Below are 13406 nucleotides of genomic sequence, written 5' to 3' on the forward strand. Positions count from 1 at the left end.
ATATGTGAAGAAATAGTAACTGAAAACTTCCCAAATGTTATGAAAAATATTAATCTATAGAGTAGAGAAATTCAACAAAGTGCACATAGGATCAATTCAAAGAGTTCCACAGCTAGTTTTGGAAGTAAACAAAGCTTATGTCCATGAGACACACAAATTACAGCAAACAAAGAAACAATCTTTAATAGGCTGTGAGAACTCACTGTGTTTTTCCCCTTAAGTCTCAACACAAAGAGAGCAGACAGAAATACCCGTATCCCAGACTGTCTCTGAAAGAGGTCTATCTGCATGCTTTAGAAACTGCTACCAGAGAGCCAGCCTTATAATTTATCATACATCTAAAGGCTGACTGTAATTCCTTATGAATTCTAGGCAAGTCAGTTTATACTGCTGAAGACAACTTGTTCAAACATGGTACAAAATGCCAACATCTCCCTGGAAGAAATTTGTACATACATCTGCTGTTACCAAATTTTTGGCTTCTGCCCAAGGGTCAGGCCCCCAGATAACTAAGCTCTAATAGCCAGTGCAGTTTTCATCTACAAATACTGTAGGACAGTAACAAATAAAAGCAGCTATTAACAGGTGCAAGAACAATGCCTTCCCCAGCCATATCTATACAAATGGGCCAAGTGCAGAGGGAGAGGGCAAAAATGTCAATCTTCCAGCCGCTGACTGAGATCCTCCCATTTGGGATACTGACAGATCTTGGCACACCCTGAATGACTGGTAGTCACTAAAAAATTTTAAAAGGCAACTTGGAAATCACAAATGTTTCAGAGATAACCAAGAACTCAGGACAGGCTGAAAAATAATAGTTTACTCCTACATGAGATAGCTCCATCAATACTCACAGAAGTGATTGTTTTAACTCAGAGAGGTGATTGTTAATGTGCAAAAACCAACACAGAGAGTCAAGAAAAATGAAGAAATAAGGGGATGTGTTTTAAACAAATAATAAAATAAAATTCCAGAATCAGACCATAGTTAAATGGAGATAAGTGATTTACACAATAAAAAGTTAAAAACACTTCTCATAAAAATGCTCACAGAGGTCAGGGAAACAACATGAGAAAAGTGAGATTTTCAACAGAGATTGAAAGTATAAGAAGGTACCAAACAGAGATCACAAGTCATGAACCCAATAACTGAACTAAAAACTTCAATAGAGGGATTCAACATCAGACTAGAGCAAGCAGAAGAAAGTATCAGCAAACCTGAAGATATGGAAGCAGGATTATCCCATCCAAAGAGCAAAATTGAAAACGAGAATATAGCCTCAGGGACTTTTGGGACATCATTAAGCAGATGATAATATGCATTTCAGAGGTCCTAGAAACAGAAGACAGATAGAAAGGAACAAAATCTCATTTGAAGAAATGATGACTGAAAACTTCCCTGGACAATGAAACAGATATTTAGATCAAGGAGGCCACATCAAATTACATGAGCTAAAGAGATCTACACTAAGACACATTATAACTAACTGTCCAAAGCTAAAGAAAGAAACTGAAAAGTAGCAAGAGAAAAACAACTTGCTACATGCAAAAGAACTCCTATGAGCAGACTTTTTAACTGAAACTTTACAGACCAGAAGGGAAAAAAATGCTATGTTAAAGTGCTGAAAGAAAACTGCCAACCAAGAGTACTCTACCCAGCAAAGTTGTTCTTCAGAATGAAAGTACATATAAAGAATTCTCCAAATAAACAAAAGCTGAAGGATTTCATAAACATCAGAACATCTTATAAGAAATCTTAAAGAGATTTCCTCTAGTTAAATGTAAATGATAGATAATAATTTATGAAACAAAACAAATATTAACAAATTTAAGAAGATTGAAATCACATTAAGCATTTTTCAGATCATAATTATTTCAAAGAAAAAATCAATTACAAGAAGAAAAGTGAAAAATTTTTATATATGTGGAGATTGGCTACCTGCTCCTGAAAACCAGTGAATCAAAGAAGAAATCAAAAGAGAAAGCAAAAAAAAATGTTTTGAGAAAAGTAAAAATTGAAATACAATACATCAAAACATACGAAATAGAGAAAAGAGGGCTTTGAAATGAAAGTTCATAAAATTAAGCACCTACATTAAGAAAATAAAAAGCTCACACAATCTAAACTGTAGCCCAAAGAACTACAAAAAGAAGAACAAACTAAGCTCAAAATTAGGAGACAAAAGAAATAACAAAGCTCATAGCATAAATACATACAGACTAAAAGACAATAGCAAATATTAATACAACTAAGAGCTATTTTAAAAGATAAAAAGAGACAAATTGTTAGCGAGACTTAACAGAGGAAGAGAGATTCAAATAAGTAAATTAGAAATAATGAGGAAATATAATATCTGATACTGCTGCTGCTAAGTCGCTTCAGTTGTGTCCGACTCTATGTGACCCCATAGATGGCAGCCCACCAGGCTCCCTCGTCCCTGGGATTCTCCAGGCAAGAATACTGGAGTGGGTTGCCATTTCCTTCTCCAATGTATGAAAGTGAAAAGTGAAAGTGAAGTCGCTCAGTCGTGTCCGAACCTTAGCGACCCCATGGACTGCAGCCCACCAGGCTCCTCCATCCATGGGATTTTCCAGGCAAGAGCACTGGAGTGGGGTGCCATTGCCTTCTCCATAACTGATACTACACAAATATAAAGGTGGCTATGAGAGTACTCTGAAAAATTATATACGAACAAATTGGACAACAAGAAAAAAGAATAAGTTCCTAAAAGCATACAATCTACTAAAATTGAATAATGAAGAAATGGAAAATCTGACAAAGTAATAGCTAAAAAGGAGACAGTCAGTAATCAAAAACTTTCCAACAAAGAAAATCTGCTAGACTCCTTCACTCATGAATCCTACCAAATTTTAAAAATAATAATAATTATTATTATTATCAAACTCTTCCAAAATGCTAAAAAGAGGAGAGAGCACTTCCAAACTCATTATAAGAGGCCAACATTACCCTGACACTAAAACTAGATAAGGAGAAAAGTACAGGCTGTTTCCAGTGACCACAGGTACAAAAATTACAACCCAATATTAGCAAACCAAATTCAACAATATTCTAAAAGGATCATACACAGTAATTAAATAGAATCTATTCCAGAGATGCAAGGATCATTAAACATGCAAAAATCAATAAATATGATGAACCATATTAACAAAATAAAGTTTGCAAACCATATGGTCATCTAAATCTATGCAGAAAAGATATATAACAGAAGTCAACATTCAGAATAAAAACTTTCAACAAATGAGGTATAGAGGGAGATATCTTAAGAGAACACAGGTCATATATGACAAGTCCACTGCTAACATAAAACACATCAGTAAAAGATGGAAGTTTTTCTTGTAATACTGAGAACAAGTCAAGGATGCACACTCTCTCCACTTTTTTAAACGTAGTACTGGAAGTCACCTCCAGGGCAACAAAGCAAGAAAAAGTAACAAGAGTCATCCAAACCAGAAAGAAAGAAGTAGAGGTGTCTCTATTTGCAGATAGCTTAATAATAATTATAGAAAACCGTAAAAAACTATGCAAAAAATTATTCAGTTTAGTTCTTTTCAATCATGTCAGAATCTTTGTGATCCTATGAATCACAGCACACCAGGCCGCCCTGTCCAACACGAACTCCCAGAGTTCACTCAAATTCATGTCCGTATAGTCAGTGATGCCATCCAGCCATCTCATCCTCTGTTGTCCCCTTCTCCTCCTGTCCCCAATCCCTCCCAGCATCAGGGTGCTTTCCAACGAGTTAACTCTTCACATGAGGTGGCCAAAGTACTGGAGTTTCAGCTTCAGCACCCGTCCTTCCAATGAACACCCAGGACTGATCTCCTTTAGGATGGACTGGTTGGATCTCCTTGCAGTCCAAGGGACTCTCAAGAGTCTTCTCCAACACCACAGTTCAAAGCATCAATTTTTCAGCGCTCAGCTTTATTCACAGTCCAACTCTTACATCCATACATGACTACTGGAAAAACCATAGCCTTGACTAGATGGACATTTGTCGGAAAAGTAATGTCTCTGCTTTTCAATATGCTGTCTAGGTTGGTCATAACTTTTCTTCCAACGAGTAAACGTCTTTTAATTTCATGGCTGCAATCACCATCTGCAGTGATTTTGGAGCCCAGGAAAATAAAATCTGACACTGTTTCCACTGTTTCCCCATCTATTTCCCATGAAGTGATGGGACCAGATGCCATGATCTTAGTTTTCTGAATGTTGAGCTTCAAGCGAACATTTTTACTCTCTTCTTTCACTTTCATCAAGGGGCTTTTTAGTTCCTCATCACTTTCTGCCATAAGGGTGGTGTCATCTGCATATTTGAGGTTATTGATATTTCTCCCAGCAATCTTGATTCCAGCTTGTGCTTCTTCCAGCCCAGCATTTCTCATGATGTACTCTGCATAGAAGTAAGAAATAAGAAATAAGCAGGGTGACAATATACAGCCTTGACGTACTCCTTTTCCTATTTGGAACCAGCCTATTGTTCCATGTCCAGTTCTAACTGTTGTTTCCTGACCTGCATACAGATTTCTCAAGAGGCAGGTTAGCTGGTCTGGTATTCCCATTTCCCTCAGAATTTTCCACAGTTTATTGTGATCCACTAGCTCAAAGGCTTTGGCATAGTCAATAAAGCAGAAATAGATGTTTTTCTGGAACTCTCCTGCTTTTTCCATGATCCAGCAGATGTTGGTAATTTGATCTCTGGTTCCTCTGCCTTTTCTAAAACAAGCTTGAACATCTGAAAGTTCATGGTTCACGTATTGCTGAAGCCTGGCTTGGAGAATTTTGAGCATTACTTTACTAGCGTGTGAGATGAGTGCAATTGTGCAGTAGTCTGAGCATTCTTTGGCATTGCCTTTCTTTGGGATTGGAATGAAAACTGACCTTTTCCAGTCCTGTGGCCACTGCTGAGTTTTCCAAATTTGCTGGCATATTGAGTGCAGCACTTTCACAGCATCATCTTTCAGGATTTGGAATAGCTCAACCACAATTCCATCACCTCCACTAGCTTTGTTCGTACTGATGCTTTCTAAGGCCCACTAGACTTCACATTCCAGGATATCTGGCTCTAGCTGAGTGATCACACCATCATGATTATCTGGGTCCTGAAGCTCTTTTTTGTACAGTTCTCTATATTCTTGTCATCTCGTCTTAATATCTTCTGCTTCTGTTAAGTCCATACCATTTCTGTCCTTTATTGAGCACATCTTTGCATAAAATGTTCCCTTGGTGTCTCTAATTTTCTTGAAGAGATCTCTCATCTTTCCCATTCTGTTTTCCTCAATTTCTTTGCATTGATCGCTGAGGAAGGCTTTCTTATCTCTCCTTGCTATTCTTTGGAATTCTGCATTCAGGTGCTTATATCTTTCCTTTTCTCCTTTGCTTTTTGCCTCTCTTCTTTTCACAGCTATTTGTAAGGCCTCCCCAGGCAGCCATTTTGCTTTTTTGCATTTCTTTTCCATGGGGATGGTCTTGATCCCTGTCTCTTTTACAATGTTAAGAACCTCTGTCCATAGTTCATCAGGCACTCTATCTATCAGATCTTGTCCCTTAAATCTATTTCTCACTTCCACTGTATAATCATAAGGGATTTGATTTAGGTCATACCTGAATGGTCTAGTAGTTTCCCCCACTTTCTTCAATTTAAGTCTGAGTTTGGCAATAAGGAGTTCATGATCTGAGCCACAGTCAGCTCCCAGTCTTGTTTTTGCTGACTGTATAGAGCTTCTCCATCTTTGGCTGCAAAGAATAGAATCAATCTGATTTTGGTGTTGACCATCTGGTGATATCCATGTGTAGAGTCTTCTTTTGTGTTGTTGGAGGAGAGTGTTTGTTATGACCAATGCGTTCTCTTGGCAGAACTCTATTAGCCTTTGCCCTGCTTCATTCCGTACTCCAAGGCCAAATTTGCCTGTTACCCCAGGTGTTTCTTGACTCCCTACTTTTGCATTCCAGTCCCCTATAATGAAAAGGACATCTTTTTTGGGTGTCAGTTCTAAAAGGTCTTGTAGGTCTTCATAGAATCGTTCAGCTTCTTCAGCATTACTGGTTGGGGCATAGACTTGGATTACTGTGATATTGAATGGTTTGCCTTGGAAACAAACAGAGATCATTCTGTCGTTTTTGAGATTGCATCCAAGTACTGCTTTTAGGACTCTTGTTGCCTATGATGGCTACTCCATTTCTTCTGAGGGATTCCTGCCCACAGTAGTAGATATAATGGTCATCTGAGTTAAATTCACCCGTTCCAGTCCATTTTAGTTTGCTGATTCCTAGAGTGTTGACATTCACTCTTGCCATCTCCTTTTTGATGTCTTCCAATTTGCCTTGATTCATGGACCTGACATTCCAGATTCCTCTGCAATATTGCTCTTTACAGCACGGACCTTGCTTCTATCACCAGTCACATCCACAAGTAGGTATTGTTTTTGCTTTGGCTCCATCCCTTCATTCTTTCTGGAGTTATTTCTCCACTGATCTCCAGTAGCATATTGGACACCTACCAACCCAGGGAGTTCCCCTTTCAGTACCCTATCATTTTGCTATTTCATACTTTAGAACTAATATATACAGTAAATAATATAGTACAAAATCAGCATACAAATATAAATTATATTTCTATATACTAACACTGATCTATCAGATGAGAAATTTAGAAAGCGATCCTATTTACAACTGCATCAAAAAAATGATTAAAAATAAATTTAAACCAAGAAGTGAAAGAAAACTACAAAACACTAATGAAGAAAATTGAAGAAATTGTCTTCAATTCTTGAGAAATATTCTGTTTTCATAGATCAGAACAGTTAATACTGTTAAAATGTCAATATATCATAATATCCAAATATTAATAAATCTACAGATTAATTGTAATTCTTATCAAAATTCACATGACATTTTTACAGAAATAGAAAAGAATCCAAAATTTTTTATGGACCATTAAATAGCAAAAGCATATCTGTGAAAGAAAAATGATTCTGGAGGTATCACATTTGCTATTTTCAGAGTATATTAAAAAGGCACAATAGTAAATATAGTATTGTTGTTTTTGTTCAGTTGCTAAGTTGTGTTGACTCTTTGCAGTCCCAAGCACTGCAGCATGGCAGTCTCCTCTGTCCTCCAAGAGCAAATCTGCTAGATTTGCTCCAGCTCATTTCCAAGCTCAGTAGGTGATGCTCTCTTATCCTCTGTCACCCTTTTCTCATTTTGCCCTCAATTTTTCCCAGCATTAGGGTATTTTCCAATGAGATGGATCTTCCAGTCAGGGGGCCAAAGCATTAGAGCTTCATCATCAGTCTTTCCAATGAATACCGAGGGTTGATTTCTTTAGGGTTGACTGGTTTAATCCCCTTTTATTTCAAGGAACTCTCAAGGGTCTTCTCCAGCACCACATTTCGAAAGTAACAATTCTTCAGTGCTCAGTATTCTTTATGTTTCAACTCTCACATCCATACCTGACTACTGAAAAAACCATAGTTTTGACTATATGGACCGTTGTTGTGAAAGTGATGTCTCTGATTTTTAATATGCTATCTAGGATTGCCATTAATTTTCCTTCAAGAAGGAAGTGCATTTTAATTTTGTGACTAAAGTCACAGTCAGCAGTGATTTTGAAGCCCAAGAAAATAAAATCTATCACTGTTTCCATGTTTTCCCTTTCTATTTGCCATGAAGTGATGGGACTATATGCCATGATTTTTTTTTTTTTAAATATTGAGTATTAAGCCAGCTTTTTCACTCTGCTATTGCACCCACATCAAGAGGCTCTTCAGTTCCTCTTCACTTTCTGCATTAAAGTATTATCATTTGCATATCTGAGGTTATTGATATTTCTCCCAGCAATCTTGATTCCAGTTTGTGATTCAAGCCTGGCATTTCACATGGTGTACTCTGCATATAAGCATGGTGACAATATAGCTTTTTTTTTTTTTTTACTCCTTTCCCAATTTTGAACCAGTCCATTGTTCCATGTCTGTATTCTAACTGTTGCTTCTTGGCATGTATACAGGTTTCTCAGGAGATAGGTAGGTTTGTCTGGGATTCCCATCTCTTGAAGTCAAAGGCTTTAGTGCCATCAATGAAGCATAAGTAGATGTTTTTCTGGAATCTCCTTGCTTTCTCCATGATCCAAAAAATGTTAGCAATTTCATCTCTGGTTTCTCTGCCTTTTCTAATCCCAGCTTTTACATCTGGAATTTCTCAGTTTACTTTCAGCTGAAGCCTAGCTTGAAGCATTTTGAGCATAACTTTGCTAGCATGTGAAATAAAGGCAATTTTATGGTTCAAAAAAAATAGAAAGCCCAGAGATAAATCCATGCACCTATGGACACCTTATCTTTGACAAAGGAGGCAAGAATATACAATGGAGTAAAGACAATCTCTTTAACAAGTGGTGCTGGGAAAACTGGTCAACCACTTGTAAAAGAATGAAACTAGATCACTTTCTAACACCATTCACAAAAATAAACTCAAAATGGATTAAAGATCTAAATGTAAGACCAGAAACTATAAAACTCCTAGAGGAGAACATAGGCAAAACACTCTCTGATATACATCACAGCAGGATCCTCTATGACCCTCCTCCCAGAATTCTGGAAATAAAAGCAAAGATAAACAAATGGGATCTAATTAAAATTAAAAGCTTCTGCACAACAAAGGAAAATATAAGCAAGGTGAAAAGACAGCCTTCTGAATGGGAGAAAATAATACCAAATGAAGCAACTGACAAACATCTAATCTGAAAAATACACAAGCAACTTCTGCAGCTCAATTCCAGAAAAATCAATGACCCAATCAAAAAATGGGCTAAAGAACTAAATAGACATTTTTCCAGAGAAGACATATGGATGGCTAACAAACACATGAAAAGATGCTCAACATCACTCATTATCAAAGAAATGCAAATCAAGACCACAATGAGGTACCATTTCACACCAGTCAGAATGGCTGTGATCCAAAAGTCTACAAGCAATAAATGCTGGAGAGGGTGTGGAGAAAAGGGAACCCCCTTACACTGTTGGTGGGAATGCAAACTAGTACAGCCACTATGGAGAACAGTGTGGAGATTTCTTAAAAAATTGCAAATAGAACTCCCTTATGACCCAGCAATCCCACTACTGGGCATACACACCAAGGAAACGAGAATTGAAAGAGACACATGTGCCCCAATGTTCATCGCAGCACTGTTTATAATAGCCAGGACATGGAAACAACCTAGATGCCCATCAGCAGAAGAATGGATAAGAAAGCTGTGGTACATATACACAATGGAGTATTACTCACCCATTAAAAAGAATACATTTGAATCAGTTCTAATGAGGTGAATGAAATTGGAGCCGATAATACAGAGTGAAGTAAGCCAGAAAGAAAAACACCAATACAGTATACTAACACATGTATATGGAATTTAGAAAGATGGTAATGATGACCCTGTATGCGAGACAGCAAAAGAGACACAGATGTGTAGAACAGACTTTTGGACTCTGAGGGAGAGGGAGAGGGTGGGATGATTTGGGAGAATGGCACTGAAACATGTATACTATCATGTAAGAAACGAATCGCCAGTCTATGTTCAATACAGGATACAGGAAGCTTGGGGCTGGTGCATGGGAATGATCCAGAGAGGTGATACGGGGTGGGAGGTGGGAGGGGGGTTCAGGATTGGGAACTCATGCATACCCGTGGCAGATTCATGTCAATGTATGGCAAAACCAATAGAGTATTGTAAAGTAAAATTAAATAAAAGTAAAAATTAAAATATATATATATTGAAAACTTTTTGGCATTGTCCTTCTTTGGGAATGGAATGAAACCTGAACTTTTTAAGTCCTGTGGCCAACTCTGAGTTTTCCAATTTCCTGACATATTGAGTGCAGCACTTTAACAGCATCATCTATTAGGAATTTAAAAACCTCAGGTGGAATTTTATCACCTCCACTAGCTTTTTTCTTAGTGATACTTCCTAAGGCCCACTTAAAACAGTCCAGGAAGTCTGGCTCTAATTGAGTGACCACACCATTACAGTTATCAGGGTCCTTAGAATCATTTTCGTATAGTTCTTCTATGTCTTCTTGCCACTTCTTAATATCTTCTGCCTCTGTTAGGTCCTTGCCATTTCGGCCCTTTATCATGCCTAGTTTTGCATGAAATTTTCCCTTGATATCTCTGATTTTCTTGAAGAGATCTCTCAGTTCAGTTTAGTTCAGTTCAGTCTCTCAATTGTGTCCTGCTCTTTGCAACCCCATGAATTGCAGCACGCCAGGCCTCCCTGTCCATCACCAACTCCCGGAATTCACTCAGACTCACGTCCATCAAGTCAGTGATGCCATCCAGCCATCTCATCCTCTGTCGTTCCCTTCTCCTCCTGCCCCAAATCCCTCTCAGCATCAGAGTATTTTCCAATGAGTCAACGCTTTGCATGAGGTGGCCAAAGTACTGGAGTTTCAGTTTTAGCATCATTCCTTCCAAAGAAATCCCAGGGCTGATCTCCTTGAGAACGGATTGATTGGATCTCATTGCAGTCCAAAACACTTTCAAGAGTCTTCTCCAACACAACAGTTCAAAAGCATCAATTCTTCAGCACTCAGCTTTCTTCACAGTCCAACTCTCACATCCATATATGATGACTGGAAAAACCATAGCCTTGACTAGACGGACATTTGTTGGCAAAGTAATGTCTCTGCTTTTTAATATGCTATCTAGATTGATCATAACTTTTCTTCCAAGGAGTAAGCGTCTTTAAATTTCATGACTGCAGTCACCATCTGCAGTGATATTGGAGCCAATAAATAAATAAATAAATAAAGTCTGACACTGTTTCCACTGTTTCCCCATCTATTTGCCATGAAGTGATGGGACCAGATGCCATGATCTTTGTTTTCTGAATGTTGAGCTTTAAGCCAATATTTTCCCTCTCCTCTTTCACTTTCATCAAGAGGCTCTTTAGTTCCTCTTCACTTTCTGCCATAAGGGTGATGTAATCTGCATATCTGAGGTTATTGATGTTTCTCCTGGCAATCTTGATTCTAGCTTGTGCTTCCTCCAGCCCAGTGTTTCTCATGATGTACTCTGCATGTAAGTTAAATAAGCAGGGTGACAATATACAGCCTTGATGTACTTCTTTTCCTATTTCGAAACTGTCTGTTGTTCTATGTCCAGTTCTAACTGCTGCTTCCTGACCTGCATACAAATTTCTCAAGAGGCATGTCAGGTAGTCTGGTATTCCCATCTATCTCAGAATTTTCCACAGTTTATTGTGATCCACTAACTCAAACGCTTTGGCATACTCAAGAAAGTAGAAATACATGTTTTTCTGGAACTATCTTGCTTTTTCCATGATCCAGCAGATGTTGGCAATTTGATCTCTGGTTCCTCTGCCTTTTCTAATACCAGCTTGAACATCTGGAAGTTCATGGTTCACGTATTGCTGAAGCCTGGCTTGGAGAATTTTGAGCATTACTTTACTAGCATGTGAGATGAGTGCAATTGTGCAGTAGTTTGAGCATTCTTTGGCATTGCCTTTCTTTGGGATTGGAATGAAAACTGACCTTTTCCAGTCCTGTGGCCACTGCTGAGTTTTCCAAATTTGCTGGCTTATTGAGTGCAGCACTTTCACAGTATCATCTTTCAAGATTTGGAATAGCTCAACCACAATTCCATCACCTCCACTAGCTTTGTTTGTACTGATGCTTTCTAAGGCCCACTAGACTTCACAATCCAGGATGTGTGGCTCTAGGTGAGTGATCACACCATCGTGATAATCTGGGTCGTGGAGATCTTTTTTATACAGTTCTTCTGTGTATTCTTTCCACCTCATCTTAATATCTTCTGCTTCAGTTAGGTCCATACCATTTTTGTCCTTTATTGAGCCCATCTTTGCATGAAATGTTCCCTTGGTACCTCTAATTTTCTTGAAGAGATCTCCAGTCTTTCCCATTCTGTTGTTTTCCTCTATTTCTTTGCATTGATCACTGAAGAAGGCTTTCTTATCTTTTCTTGCTCTTCTTTGGAACTCTGCATTCAGATGCTTATATCTTTCCTTTTCTCCTTTGCTTTTCACCTCTCTTCTTTTCACAGCTATTTGTAAGGCCTCCCCAGACAGCCATTTTGCTTTTTTGCATTTCTTTTCCATGGGGATGGTCTTCATCCCTGTCTCCTGTACAATGTCATTGTACAGAAGAGATCTCTAATCTTTCCCATTTCATTATTTCCCTATATTTCTTTGTGTTGGTCAAATAAGTTGGCCTTCTTTTGTCTACTTGCTATTCTCTGGAACTCTGTATTCAGTTGGATATATCTTTCCTTTTTTCCCTTGATTTTCATTTCTCTTCTTTTATCAGCTATTTATAAGGCATCTCTTTGCCTTTTTGCATTTCTTTTTCCACTACCTTCAGTACAAAGCTATGAACTTCTGTCCATTGTTCTTTAAGCACTCTGTCTAGCAGATCTAATCCCTTGAATCTATTTATCACCTCTACTGCATCATCATAAGGGATTTGATTCAGGTCATACCTGAATGGTGTAATGATTTTCCTTACTGTCTTCAATTTAAGCCTGCCTTTTGCAGAAATTTTGAGTATGGGGCTCCTGATCTGTGCCGAATTAGCTCCAAGTCTTGTTTTTGCTGACTATATAGAACTTCTCCATCCTCAGCTGCAAAAAATATAATCAATCTGATTTTGGTATTCACCATCTGGTGATGTTCATTTGTAGACTCATTTCTTGTGTCATTGGAAGAGGGCATTTGCTATAGCCAGTGTGTTCCTTTGACAAAACTCTGTTAGTCTGTGCCCAGATTTATTGTGTATTCCATGGCCGAACTTTCCTGTTACTCCAGGTCTTCTGACTTTCTACTCTTATATTCAATCCTCTATAATGAAAGGACAACTTCTTTGCTGTTAGTTCTAGAAGGTCTTGTATGTTTTCACAGAACCAGTCAGTTTCAGCTTTTTCGGTATCAGAGGTTGGGGCATAAACTTGGATTACTGTGATATCGAATGGTTTGTCTTGGAAAGGAGCTGAGATCATTCTGTTTTTTATGAGTTTGCATCCAAGTACTGCATTTCAGATCTTGCTGACTGTAAGAGCTACTCCATTTCTTCTGAGAAATTTCTTCCTACAGTAGTAGATATAATGGTCATCTGAATTAAATTCACCCATTCAGGTCCATTTTTATTTCACTAAAATGTTCCTAGATGTTCATATCCACTCTTGCCATCTCCTGCTTGATCAGTCTGATTTACCTTGCTTGATTCATGGACTGAATATTCTAGGTTCCTATGCAGTATTGTTTTTTACAGTATTAGAATTTACTTTCACAACCAGACACATACACAAATGAGTGTCTTTTCTTCTGTGGCCCAGCCACTTCATTCTTTCTAGATCTGTTAGTA

This window comes from Budorcas taxicolor, chromosome 2, assembly GCF_023091745.1.
Source record: "Budorcas taxicolor isolate Tak-1 chromosome 2, Takin1.1, whole genome shotgun sequence".
Lineage (NCBI taxonomy): Eukaryota > Metazoa > Chordata > Mammalia > Artiodactyla > Bovidae > Budorcas > Budorcas taxicolor.